Source organism: Equus caballus, chromosome 14, assembly GCF_041296265.1.
Source record: "Equus caballus isolate H_3958 breed thoroughbred chromosome 14, TB-T2T, whole genome shotgun sequence".
NCBI classification, from domain to species: domain Eukaryota; kingdom Metazoa; phylum Chordata; class Mammalia; order Perissodactyla; family Equidae; genus Equus; species Equus caballus.
This window is the reverse complement of record NC_091697.1, coordinates 34655071-34669827: the sequence shown is the minus strand read 5'-3', so window position 1 is coordinate 34669827 and position 14757 is coordinate 34655071. Positions and strand designations below refer to the sequence as shown.

Sequence of the window (14757 nt, the reverse complement as noted above, 5' to 3'; positions counted from 1 at the left end):
ACCTCATTTGATGCTCAGCCAGGTTGGGGAACCTCTGGGTGAGGTGATTTCTGGAGTCATTTCCAGCTCTATTAGAGTGATACTACTACTGCTGAGATGGCCCAATTATTTACCTAAATACTTTATGTATCATTTGTTAGGTACATTAGCAGCTCCATCTTATAGTTGAAGAATTATAGACTCAGAGCAATTAATGTTTTTCCAGCGTCACACAGCTAGAAAGTGGCAGATCCAGGCCTCGAATCCATTCTATCTGACCTTGACCACTCTGCCACAGTTTATTCTTCAGAGTGTAGTGGCAGGTTCTGGGTGGGAGAGTGTCAGGGTGCCAGAATCATCTGCTTCTGTTCCAGCAAGGAGTCACACTATGGACAGACATTCCCATCCCATGCAGCCCGACCTTTGATGTGCAATTGCAGAATCCATCTAGGTAAAAACATGGTGTTTCCATTAGCAATGACAAAAACTACTTTTCAAAAGACCCATATGATGAGTCTGAAGGCTTTTGGGCCATTTGCCATTATAAAGACTCCTGTAAGCATTTGTGGAATTATCACAGATATGGCTTTTCTCTTCTGTTTATCCACATACAGACAATTGATTTAGTGTTTTCCTCTGAAGGTAGGAAGATGCAGCAGACTTTCCTAAAGGATCTAATTGAGGATGCTATTTTCTTTCACTGTGGCTGCTTCGAAGCTTCACCAGGATCACTCCAGGAGCGGGAAACGCAAAGTAAACGGCATTAGTCTTCATTTTGGCCCCATGGAAAGAGCAGCTAGAGGTCCCAGCAACTTAATGCCATCTAATCAAAACCAAGCGCTTCCCAGGGTGTGCAGAGCACCCTGCATGCGTTCCCACGTTTCTCCTGGAGACACAGCTGAAGTCTAAGTGCGCACTAGGAACAGAGCCATCAGAGTTCTGGTTCCGGTTCTTCCATCAAACTGCTGCGTGACTCTAGGCAGATCTCATGACCTGTCTGGATATTCCGAGTTTGTACATGCATAAAATGAGTTAAAATGCCCTGTGTCCCTCCATCAAAGCCACAAGGCTCAAACGAGACACTTGATCAGCAAGCCCTCGGAGAAGGATGACAGCCTTTGCCAACATCTGGCTCCATTGACTATGCTCGGCCTCCTCAGCAGTCCTGGGATATTCTTGATGTTTTCCTGAGGGGATTGTCTACACCTTGGGAGGCAGGTGGGGAGTTGATCCATGAAGCACTTATCGTTTTAGATTTCTTAATTCCAGGTTGAGAACAACACAAATCTCGTCTCTGTTTTGGCTGGGTATTCCCTTTCATAGGTAACAGAAACCTGAACTCAGGCTCCAGCTGTGTTCGGCTTGGTCGGTTTGTGAAGGGCCAGGCCCCTTCTGTTTTCTGCAGGAAGCCTCTCTTCTCTGCCTTGTTTTCACTCCTCGTCAACAAATTCATGCTGCCTGAGGGTTGTGCAGACCCTCCCTCGCTGGCTGGTAACTGTGAGCCATGAATAAAGCCAGCAAATGGGGGACGATCATGCTGGCGGCCTTTTACTTACTGCCAGCATCACGGGCTCCCTGGACCTGCCAGGCGCCTGTGGAGATTCAGATGAATCTTCTGAATCAGGGAGGCAGAACTGAGTTTGTTCGACTCCTTTGAACACAGCCCTCTCTGTGATCTGCGGCAGCTCTGCAGAAGTCACCAGGCCGTGGCTGTGTTTGTCAGTCAGGCTCCTGGGCCCTGCCTCTGTGCATGTCTTCCCAGGCCTTGCCTGTCTGCACCCAGCCAAGTCAGGCTCCATGTCCACGGCTGGAGGGGGCCAGTATCTGCCACCAGCTGACCTGACAGAGCTTGCCCCTTGATGCAGGGGCCCTTGAAAATGCAATTAGGCAGAATTTAGGAGAGCAGAGTTAGTCAGTAAAAGTCCTGCTACCGAATTTTAATTAGATAGTGCCTGATTTCTTTGTTTTCATGGCTAAGGTTCTCTTCCAGTATTTTTTACCCTCAGAGGGTAACTATGGGAACTCAGGGCACAAAAAACGGGACACAGCTTATACGTGATCAGATGTGGGTTGCAGGAGTAACACAGCTTCTTATTCTAGCTCCCATCCCAGTCACAAGTCACCTTGCCTCCTTGGAAATAATATGATGAACTGTACTAGTCCATTGTCTGGTCAAGACCCAGCTCTACCATTTTCTAGCTCCAGGACCTCGCCTGGACAAGGTGTCCTGCCTTCTACAAGGCTCAGGTTTCCAATCTGTAAAACGATGATAATAGTAGCTGCCTCACAGAGCTCCTGGGGAGATTGAATGAGCTCCCAATAAATACCAGCTATTGTAGTTGCCCTCAAGACTCTCCAGGGGTGTTTTAACTCAGCGCCCTGGGGCGGCTTCACAAAGGCAATGGGTGGGAGGTCTCTCATGGAGCTCCACGACGTCTCATTAGACTGCCGGCTCCATGAGGACCAGGACAATGCCTTGCTTTCTTGCTGCTCTATTCCCAGTGCCTGGAAGATAAGAAGCACGCAAGAAATACGTGAAGAATTAGCGAGGCAGACGGACCTAGGTTTAAGTCCAGTGCTGCCATTTTTGGTCTTAGACAAGTTATTTATCTTCTGATTCTGAGGTTGCACATTTACGAAATGAGGAGAAACAATCTGGCAGGGACAGCTACAAGAATAGCCAACTGGTACTGTGTGCACCAGGTACTAAGCACTAAGTGCTAAGTACCTTCCATGGGCAGCCTCCTTTGATCTTCACACCAGCCCTTTCGAGGTAGGTGTGGTTATGGTTTTTGTAGATAGTCTAACTGATGTTCAGAGAGGCCAAGAAATGAGCCAGGGTGACACAGCTACTGAGGGAGGGAGATGGGGTCCCAAACCAGTGAGACTGATACCAGGCCCCATATTCTTCACCACAGTGCTCCCTGTGTCATATAGACTCCGGGGTAAAAGAGAAACTCAAATGTAGCTGCTGCTGCTGTTGTTATTAAGAAGTACCCCCGCCGTGTGTCCCCCACCCCCCAACGCTGTGAGCCTTGGCAGAAGGAAACAATACAGTCAGCCTAGTCGTCCGTATGCTTATAACAATTTGTCCACACATGAAAAATCTTGCCCAGCCAGAACTCAGAGGTTGAGATTTCAGTGTGTGGGTTTGTCACTCTGGCCAGAATACTGATTTGAAAATCAATGCAAACATGTGTCTTTGGAAGGCATTTCAATTGGGCAACTGTGAATAACTCCTACATGCAGCTGGCCAGGAAGGCGAGAGGAAAGGGCAGATTTCCACACCTGGCGAGTTCTGATTGGTCTGACAAGATGGGGATCAAACAAAATAAAGGCAGATGCCTGAGCTGGATGCCTCCTTCCCCCTATTCATGATGGCAGATCATGAAGTTGGGGTAAGCTTGAGCTGGATGGGATCTCAGAGGTCATCTAGTGTTGGGGGCCAGAGGGACAAGGAGATTCAGAGTATAGAACGGGTGGTGACAAAGGGTTGCTGATGAAAGTTCTGCTTGAACATCCCTTAGAATGGGAACCTGTGGTTTGTGCCTGGCCAGCATCCAATCCCCCACTTTCTGGCGACAGTATCTTGATTTGGGGAACCACACACACAGTTCCTGCTCACTGACCTGAAAGCTGGGGCTCTCCCACCACACCATGCTGCCGTTATTCGAGCCACTCATACTGCTCTGGATAAATCCTGTTAGCTAGTCCACGTCAGAGTTCTAGCACTTGCTTGCCAGGACTGCCCTGGGAAATCCAGAGATGGAAGATGGAGCCTTAGTTGCTCTAGTCTTCCAGGAAAGTCACATACTCCTTTTCTCTTAGCAATATTGTGAGGCTTATTCAGCTAAGGTACCAAGTACTGGAGCAAGGGGAGCATTGTCAGAGCGTTTCATAGGAAGAGGACAGAAGGTGGTTATATGTCCCTGTAATTCAGTGTTGCTCTCCCAACCTGGCCCCAGCAAGGACTACATAGTCCTTAAATGGTCAGAACAAAGTTGTTAGACATCAACAGTGAAAGCCAAATACTTTCCGAAGCAATCCTTTAAAGGATATATTTACTGCAGCATTGTTTATAAGAGCAAAAATTGGAATCAACCTAAATATCCAGCTATAGGGTACTATTTACATAAATTTTGGTGCACTCACACTATAGAACATTATGTGGCTATTAAGAATAAGAAAATGTGTGTACAAATGTAACAGCATCTCTAAGAAAGAGTAATTGAAAAACATCAAGGTGCAGAACAGTGGATGTACCATTAGGGTTAAAAAAAATCAGGGACATGTGTATGTATATTTGAATGGAAACAGATGCTCACTGGAAGGATTACACATACAAAGCAGTTATTTTAGGGAGAAGAGCAGAACAGTTAAAGATAGGCTCTGCAGAAAGGTTAATTTTCAGTAAATATCCATTAAACATGTTTTTACCATGTGCATGAATTACCTATTTAAAATAAATACATATGGAATTTTTAGACAATAGCTGGGTCTTTATAAAGTACAGAGCCTCAGTTGAAAACTACATCTGACTTTCCTTCATCCCTCAGGCCCAATCGGGAGGCAGCCTTTAAAGGCATTTGTTTTTTTCCTCCCACAGTGAAGCCCCACAGCTCCGAGGCTGAGAGAAGGCTGCTCCAATCCTGCAGTGTCCTTCCTTAAGTGACTTGATGACAGCAAGTAAGAGGAGGGAATTGGCTAAACTCCTACTTATTCAATATTTCTCCTATCACTCATACTGGAGCGAGGAGGAGGCTGATGGCCAGTTTCTCCCTGCTCTAAGTGGTTGGGCAGCAGAAGTTCCGATCGTATCCCCAATTAGCCCACTTGACCATCCACTCGGGAATCATGGATCATAGGATGTCACAGCTGGAAAAGCATTAGTAGTCTCCAGTGTGGGAGTGACCTCCGGAGGGCAAGACAAGCCATTGTGGTGTGGATAAAAGAATTTCTATTCATAATCACTTTTAAAAGCAAGCTTTACTCATATTTAATTGCAGATTAAGATGCAATTTATAAATATATATGTATATAATAAGAGTGTATTCTGGAAGTTTTTGCAATAGGGGTTCACGGTCAAAACATTTTGAAGGTCACTCTATGGAGTAATTGTAGAGACGGCAAAAGGCGTAGGGACAGTAACATCAGCTTTAAAGTCAGATGGACCTGGGTCAAAATCCCAGCTCTGTCCCTTATGAGCTGTGTCATCTTGAATAAATGACTGCTCCGTGCTTAATTCCTCATTCATAAAAATGGGATAATAATAATATATATCTTAAGAGATTGTGGTGAATATTAAGCGGGATAAAGCATGTACGGCAGGCTGCTTGCAAGATGGCTCCCAGGGATTCCCATCCCCTCGTACTCACACACCCTTGGGTAAGCCCCTCCCCTTGAGTGGATGCATCGACTTACAGCTAACGAACACAACAGGCAAAAGTGATGGGATAGCACTTCTCTAACTGGGTTACAAAAGACTGTGACATCCCTCTTGCTAACCCTCTTTCTCACTCTTCTTGCATACCCTGCCGAAAGGAGAGGACCGTCTGGCAAGGAACCGAGGGCAGGCTCTGGACACTGGCCAGTGAGGAACCGAGACCCTCAGTGCGACAGCCCTCAAGGAACTCAATGCTACCGGTAACCACGTGAGTGAGCTTGGAAACAGATCCTTCCCCATTTGAGCCTTTGAGTAAGACTGCAGCCTTGGCTGATACCTGGACTGAGTCCTTGTGGAAACCCCAAGACAGAGAGCCCAGGAAAGTTGTGCAAAAATTCCTCACCCACAGAAACTATGAGATAATAAATATTATTCTTTTAAGCCACTAAATTCTGGGGTAATTTGATATTCAGCAATAGATAACTAAGAGGGTGTGCAAGTAGCTTGATAATGCATGACATGTAAAAGTTTAGTAAATGTTAGTATGAAACATTATATGGCTGACATATGGCTATATTTTTATCCCTAACTCATAGCAGGCGTGACTGATTGATCACAAAATGTTTTTTTCTGGTGAATCCAGATGCAGCCTCAGAATCCTTCTTAACACAGAACTCCAGGAGCTCAATTGCTCAGGTGAAACTGATTTGCCAAGCTGGATCTAGTCAAAACATACCTTTTCATTCTTACTTGTATAATATTCCTTTAATGGGAGACCAAGTGAGGTGAGAGAGGTGACCTCATGAGAGAGGTGAGCACAAATTATTAGAACAAATCTGTGAAAGTATATAAGATATAAATGGCTGGCATCATATGCTGTCCCAAGAATAGATTTTGCTTGAGGTGGGGGTTAGAGAGAGTCTGAGAGAACTGGAAACCTTAAGAGAACACAGGAAATAAGCTCAGGAGGGGCTGGGAGCGCCAAAGATCACTTCATCGTATCCCTCACTTTTACCACGATTTGGCCTTACTGTAAGGCTGCCATTTTGAACAAATGAGAGAATTGAAGAGCAATTACTTTGAAAACAATGAAATGCTCTAAGGAATAAATAATTGTTTTTAGATAGAGAAAATGTCCTTCCAATCATTCTGAAGGATTTTCCTTGCCTAACATGATAATGGTGCATGCTACGGAAATGATGCACATTTCGTTATCCTCTGCATCGTGTGTGCTTCACTTCGTTGGTTAGAGCAGGGAGATATTGTGGAAACAGGAAGAGATCAGGGAGAATGACCTCAAAGAATTATCCTTTAGATCTGTAACGTGCATACCAAACACCTCTTGAGAAAATGTATATTATAACTCTGTGGGTCTGGGGTGGGGCCTGGGATTCTGCATGTCTTAGGAGCTACTAGGTGATATTAATTCTGTTGGTCTCCAAACTCCAAACTCTGAATAGACAGATGGCAATCTCTCTTCTTTCGTGGGGAGAATTGAAGGATTTCTATGGTCAATACTACTGTAAGTCCAGGAGCCAGTGGAGTTGCCAGTTGGTGATGGGTGTGGGGTGTCTCTATACCCTACTCTTCTGCTGGGCACAGAACCGCAGACAGAAATGAAGTGAATTAGGGAGCATGAAAATCACCCTCACTGCTCTGGGAAGGATGACAAGAATTCAAGAAACTTAGATAAAACCCTGAATGATGCGACAAGAAACATTTTTGGAAATAGAAAAGGCAAATAAATATCATTTATGGAAAGAGAAACAAAATATCTCATCTTTCCGATGTGTTTTGTAGCAAATCAAACTGGCACAACATTACAGAACTCGTTCATTTTGCAATGGATAGAACTCAGCATAAAGTCGTATCTCTAGGTCCAGCCCTTCTTTGATTTTCATAATCTCATAGAATCTCTTCTTGTTTAGAAGGGGAAGCAAAAGGTAAAAGTAAATCAAATGCTGGTCATAAAAATAGGTTGACCCTTAGGTCAGGGGTTGAATGAATTATGTTAAGATAATCTGTTGACTGACAGGGATGGCCATTTATAACAACCTGCTCCTTATACAGAAGCATCTTTTGCCCTGAGATGGTGGAGTAACACCTGGAGATGTATGGCTCTCTATCTATTTCCGTTGTTGTGGGTTGGACAGCATAATAGGCCAAAGTGACCCTGGGGTTGGGTGAGAAGGTTGGGAATGGGAAGAGAATAAATTCCCTAGACACATCTCTCTTAGGAACTTCCTTCCAAATTCCTTTCTGTCACGAAATATTTTCTATATAATTCATTTAATCTTTTGCCGCCAAAACATATCCATACAGTAATGTAAATATGTCAGCATTCAATACATATTGATGAAGAACAACAGAAAACCAGACCTGGCTCCCAGCGATAGGGGGTCTACAGTCTAGACCAAGGACATGTAGTACTCAAGTAAACACAAAAATGAATATGATTGCCTGTAAAGACAGTCATTCCCTTATTGTTCCATGATAGCATAAGATAAAAACGTGGCCTTAGCAAAGTTCACATTTGGCACACTTTGTCCCCATTTTCTTCTTCCTGTCATTTAACATCTTCCTTCTGTAGGAGCTCAAGGCCTCACAGGAACGTCCAGAAGCCCCAGAGGGCTGGTGCTCTGGTGGACTACGGGCAGTGTCAAGATTCTAGTGCTTCATGGCTCTCTCCTTAACAGAGAGGCTGACCTCTCACTGACCCAGCGATCGCCCTTCTGGAAACTTGACTAAAGACATAATGATACGTGTGGAGGAAGCTCTCTGCACATGAATATTTGGTGTAACTTAAAATAGTAAAAATATGAACCAAGGATGACAGCCTTTAATTGGGGATTGAGTAGATAAATTACCATTGATTCCTGAGATGCAATGTTAATCAATGGTGAAAAAATGACGTGTATACTCTTACACACACACATATACACACATACTGTGATGGAAAGATGTCTATAATTTATTGTTGAGCTTAAAAAGCAGATTATAGAATAGCTTATATAAAAGGGAACTCACTTATGTAACACTGTAGATATGTGTGTTGTGTGTTTGTACATAATCTTTATCTCTAGTTTGTGTGTACACACACATTTGCATATACACAATTTGTAATATAGCTCCAGGAGGACTTCTCTTTGCATGTACACCTGAGTGTGCTGTGTCTCAGCCATCATTGGGGCTGACCAATGAACTTAAATTGAGGTGTATAAAAACAGTCCACCATGGCCAGCAGCATATTTGTACTGTAGCTGAAACCTTCGAGGCCCAAGTTAGGGATTTGTGCAGATATTTTAGGTGGAGCTAATTAATAAGACAGACATTTAGGGACAAGAAAGTCTTTCTGGATCTCTTCAATCACCTCCTAGAAATATTCACATATAAGGCCACACAGCTCACAGGTGACTTTTAAAACTGAATGGAGACATCTGAGGAAATATCTTCCTTTGGCTGCACAAAGAAATCACCTATACTTGAATGATGGTAGTCAATGCACAGAATAATGAATTTCAGAGACATTTTAATAGAATGAACTCCTACTGGTAAATTTCAGGCATCAACTCATATTCTTTAGCTAAAAAAATTGGGTTTTAGCTTTTCTTTTCCTCTTGAGTTCTTTTCAGACAAACAGAAGGTTTTATTAAGCACTCAGTATCTATAGAGTTGTGTCTTTGTGAAGATCCCAGACAACTTAAAAGTCAAATTAGCAATGCATATGTAATACTGCTTTGTAGTTTGTTTTTTTAAGTTGGCAGTGATGTTTACTCTTTGAGGAGGAGTTTATAATTATGCAAATTGCAGAAACAGTCTGCATATGGTATAATAGTAATGTCTTAGGTTTTATATCCAGAGTCAAAAGTATGTCCAAATATGTCTTCAATTTTATCTGTGACTTGGGGGAGGTCAGCCCAGGCCAGGTGCCCGATTTTCTGCAGTGATGGAGTATACAATGTCTTGGAACTTAAGCACTTTTTCAAACTTTCATTTGGAGGAAGCACCACTCAGATTTGCACAGTCTCATAGCAGATAGTCGACCGCCTTCCTTCCCTTTTGTTTTAATTTTGTTCAGATATTCCCTCTCCTCTAAGAGACCATGTGCTTCACGGGATGTGGTCCTATTCCTAACCCTAGGAAGGGACTAACGATTGGTTTAAGCCAATCATGGTGGTCACATCTGCTTTGCCAGAGACTGACCTAAGCAAGGGTATGTGACACTGTTTTGGCCAATGAATGTGAATGAAAGCCTGTTGGGGGATTTCTGGAAAGGCTGACTAAAAAGAAATAAGTGGAAGGGAGAGCCCAGTGGAGATGTTAGAAATAAGTGCATCTTTGTGATATTTTTGAGCTGCTCGATTAACCAGCTATGGACCTATCCTACTTTAGGACTTCTTGTTATGAGAGCTAATAACTTTTTTCTTATTATTTAAGCCATCTGGAGTCTGCTTTGTCTGTTACTTGCAGCCAAGAACACGTCTGAAGTGATCTGCACCTTGACAGTGTCTGTGTTGCTCTGGGGAATATATAATAGAAAAAAGTTAAGCCATATATTTGGCATCTGATTCACCAATGAGACATGCTGCTCTTTGCTTAAACGGGTTGGAGGGAGGCATGGTAATTTAATAAAGCTCATCTTGGCACGAGAGAGGAGTCCACATCCTATAACCAATGGATAACAGGAAAAACTACTTACTATTCACTCTCTTGCTTTCATTGAAACAAGTGTCACTGGTCAAGCCTGATTCTCTGTCAAAGAAAGCCTGCAAAACACAGGAGAGCAAATAAATACAAAATATACAATTGCATTTTGGCATCAGGCAGAAATCAAGTATTTTGTCCTTTTCTCTGCAGCTAGATGAATCCAGCTTTAAACAAACTCCCCAGACCAGGCTGGACATTTTCCCAAGAGGTCATTGTAATAGGAACAGTTTATTCCTACCAGGGAATCAGGTGTACTACTTTATCTGCTCCCCTCCAGAACATCCATCATGCTCCCACAGACTCCAAGCTAAATGCCTGATTGTTCTCTGAAATACGTACTGGCCCAGCCACTCAGTGCATTTTATCTCCTTTGCCAAATCTACCAGTTCAGGAATGGGTGTAGGATAGATTTGGGCCAATGAAAGTCAGTCCCAAAACTTGTGTTGGAAATGTAGGAGAAGAGAAGATCTCTTTCTCCTGCACTTAGGAGAAAGATCATGACCGCAGTTTTGAGTGAGAGGTACCAAGTCCTGACATTATTTGGGCACCTGGATCCAGCTACGTTTGAAATGCTTCAACTTTCCAGTTGTGTGAACCAATGCGTACCCTTTTTTGCTTAAGCTAGTTGAGTGTTCTATCTCTTCCAATCAAAAATTGTCACTAATATAGAGAGGCAGGGCAGGTATCATAATGCTCACTTTACAAAGGCTGAAATGGAGGCTCAGGGAAAGGTTAGGGGGGACGGTCCAGGACCTCTTTTCAAGGGCTCCTCCATTCCAGTCTGCTGCTTACTCATTCAGTGATTCATTATAGTAAAATGGAAAGAATTGACATACCCTTTGCTATCTTTACTGACTTTAACATTTCTGCTTTTGAGAAAATGGAGGAGTCTTCCACAGGGTTACCAAGGAGATAATCTACATTACTTTAGTGAAGTAAAGATTGTTATATACACACCCCCCAGACACTATAAAAGGCCACAGCACGTGCTTTAGATGCGCACAGATCTTCTCCCCAAGGATCTGTCCAGGCTGCAGCCTGGCTCTGCTTGAAGCCCTCTCTCCCCAGAGAATTGCAGCCCCCAGTGTATGGGTGATCTCTGCTTCCTCAGTCTCGCCCTGCAGACCCGGTCATCCCTGTGCCAGTCCTGCCTGCTGGTCTGTGACTGGCCTGATCACAGACACACGCTCTGCCCAGCTGACTGACCTGCCCAGTGCCCAGTCCACCCTCAGTGAGTCACTAAGCAGAGGTCACAGAGAGGAAGCCCGAAGCCAAATCCTGCTTTGTGTTTGGTTTGACTCACATTTTTTTTTAAATTGAGCTACATTGAAACATTGAAAAATTTTACAAAAAACCTTAGATTTCAAGCTTCAGTTGAAAAAAGTGAAAAGGACTGTCAACACTGAGTCCATTCCCACACGGTGACACGGTTCCGAATCTGAGCAGCATCTGAGTCCTTCAGACACATCTGCTCTGTTCACCATATTTCCCATCTGGCCTCCTTGACTCATTCCTGCCACCTGCCTGAGTGCCATAAGCATATGCATTTTCAACCCCGTCCTAACTTTCCTAAGACTTTTGGTTTTGGGGCTAACACAACTGAGATGTCACCTTGCCCTCCAGTGGCCGTGTCTGGAAGCAGCCTGTTTCAACGACGTTCCCACCCCAGCCTCCAGTCCTTTCATGAATAAAGTTACAGTGGCACCACTGTGTGACTTTATTTTATTTTTCCTTATGTTTGCCATATCGTCCAAATCCTCTGCAAAAAAATAGGATTTATTTGAATCAGGAAAAAAAAAAAAGGTTTATGAAGGCTCTTGTGCAAATAAAGCTGCTCTGTGTCCTGCAGGGGACAGGGACTTGAGGGAGGCCATATGGGGTAATCTCACTGAGTGAGAAGTCAGAAGACTCTGCCACTCTGTGACCTTTCATAAATAATTTCCCTTGCTTTACCTCAGTTTCCTCATCTATCAAGGGAGGAAGTTGAGCTAAATTGGAAGTTGTTAACTGGTGGCCCACAAGCCATATGAAGCTTAGATGATATATTTTTTCCTTTTATTAATTATACGCCAACAGCTCAAAAGAAGGATATTTCAGGTAAGAATGCAGATTGCAGACTTCTCAGAACTAGCTAGCAACAATTGACAATGGGCCAGCATTCTCGCGTGACAATGGTGATTAGATGGGGGTTCCCAGTTTACTCCGGTCCTCACTCACTTCCTAGTAGACATACACATACCTTCACCACCTGCTTTATTCATTTATATCCCTGCCAGCCCTCAGAGGCATTTGCCCTTGTCACCCTTGAACAAAATGACCCCTAGGGACCCATCAGGCCCGATTCTGTGAATGGAGGCTGGTAATCTGAGAGTTAGAGACGATGCGGAGAAGAAAAAAATGTTCTGAGCAAAAAAACCAAGCAGTAACATTCCAGTAAACCTTAGTGAGTCACTCCTCCTCCCTGCTTGGCCCAGAGTTGAAGCAGCGAGACGCCCAAGCCTTTGTGAAGGTCCCACTACATAGTTAAACCTGAAAAGGCAACAGCCGGGTTTTGAAAGTAGCAGAAATATTCTTCCGTTGGGGTTGCTAGCTGATTCTCTAAGTAATTTGCAATTCAAGTGTCTCTTTGTTTTGTATGAAAATTTGCTGCTATTTGGAAAGTGGGGAAGAGCTAAATTGCATCCTGCTGGTTTTACTTTGACTGTATCAAAAAAGAAACTGTTAATCTGGTTCCATAATTAACTTTCCTGTTCTAAAAAGGCCCTGGGAGAGAGTCCAGAGAATGACTGTCAACTCCCTGCTTCTCTTCTCAATAACTCCTTTCAACAGGATGCCCTGAAAGCAGAATGGATCCAGGTGGGCATTGGTCTTGATTTTCTTTTTCTGGTTTTTCTTCCGCCTTATCCCCATCCAATCAACATTTAGTGAGCTTAAGAGCACTGTGCTGACTCGTGAGGAGGTATGAAGATAAATAAATTCCTGGGGAGCTGCCAGAGAACATAAGTTCATTTTCCTTCCTTCCTTCCTTCCTTCCATCCATCCACCTATCCAAAATGTGTTAGGTTTCTGTATTTTATACCAGACACTGTGCTAGGCATTGATATGTGATAATGCAAAAGTGACTTAATCAGCATCCAAGAATCCAAAGTGAAGAGATGACTTTGACGAGGGCCATAGTAGTTGGCTTCATGGAGAAGATAGCGTAAATTGGTTTTGACACGTGACATGTGCGCATGTACATGTGTGTGTACATACACCCATACGTGTGCATAAAATGCTGAAGGGGCAGGATAATTGACGCAAGCAAAAGCACATAGACTGGGAATTAATTTTGACGATCAAGGGGAGACTACTTTGGCAAGAGCAGAGGGTTTGGACTAACATTAAGAACTAACCCTCACTGACTACTGGCAACTATGCTAAGCACTTTTAATCTATTATCTCAATGAAAGCTCACAAAGCCCAGCAGTACTTACTGGTTACACACTATAGACAGGAAACAGACTCAGATAAGTTCCCAGGGAAGATATTGGCAAGATAAATTGCAGAAGTGGGATCTGGATCTATTTTGACTTCAGAGCATTAGCTTTTAACCACGAGGCCACACTGCCCAGTGGGAAAAAGACTGAAGAAGGACTTGGGTGCCCACCAATTACTGCCTCAATCAATATTGCGCTCATTCATTTATTCATGCAAATATATATTTGTTAGTACTCTGTGTAAAACAGTACTCTGAGAGGTGGGGGTAAAGAAAACAGGACAGACAAGGTCCTTGTCTTCTTGGAGCTAATGTTCCAAAGACCTCACACTGAAGTACAGCTGGGAGAAAGTACAAAGATCAAACCATAATGGGTCTTTACTACCAATCAGGTGACCTTTCCCCAGTTCCACCCAGATAGTTTGGAGGGTACCCCATCCCTTCATTTTCTTTGAGGGGCATTCATTCCCTCTTTTCTCTCTGAAATTACTGCCTTGGTTATGGTACACCCACTTTCCAATCCTATCCTCAAATTAGTTGTTTCCTTTCCCCTTGTCTTTTCCAGGAGGGTAACACCTAGCCTAAAACGACGAGATGTAAAATACTAAACATAGAACTGACTGTACACACGCCACTCCTTAAAAGTGGCCAAGGGCACTTGACGGGAGGTTTGAGCTCAATCTCTCTCATCCTGATTAGCTGGGAGAGTTAAGCAAATAGGTTCATGCCTAGCATTTTATTATTTCTGGAGTCACTCTTGAAAATATCTTTAACCAGAAGTATGTCCAGACGTCCTAAGCACTATTTTGCACCGACATTCACTGCTGATTCATTCTTCTCAAACCCATCATTTTAGAAAACTGCCTTTTGCTGCCCAAGTATTTCTTGCCATTTGAAAATTTCTTTACAAAGTTCCATTTTTTGCCATAGCCTTTTAAAGGCCTATTTAGACAATTGTGCTGAGCATTCATTTCCTAGCTGCCTATTAACAGCGAAATGCTTCGTATTTGTGTGTTGTTTAGTACTTTTCAAAGCCCTTTCACAATCTAATAGCACTTCATCATCAAGCAAGCCTGGTAAGTTATTTAGCTTGAGTATTAGGGTTCCCACTCCCGAGATCAACAATCCTCAACAAGAATGTGGTGTAACAGCAGTGTCCAGTTATTCACTGTGAAGTATGCTATATTACTAATCATATACATTTTTTTAG

The 14757-nt window shown here is 43.3% G+C and overlaps 1 protein-coding gene across 15 annotated transcripts in view; it reads right to left on the bottom strand.

Annotated features, from left to right (window-relative positions):
- Positions 1 to 14757, bottom strand: part of ATP10B (ATPase phospholipid transporting 10B (putative)) — a 286400-nt gene that overhangs the window by 168776 nt on the left and 102867 nt on the right. For 14 of the 15 annotated variants that reach the window (XM_070232979.1, XM_070232974.1, XM_070232977.1 and 11 more), the window contains one exon: positions 10062 to 10128. The exons of the other annotated variant lie outside the window; for it this stretch is intronic. The gene's annotated coding sequence lies outside the window, so the exon portion shown is untranslated. The remainder of the gene's footprint in view (positions 1 to 10061; positions 10129 to 14757) is intronic. 15 annotated transcript variants of the gene reach the window in all.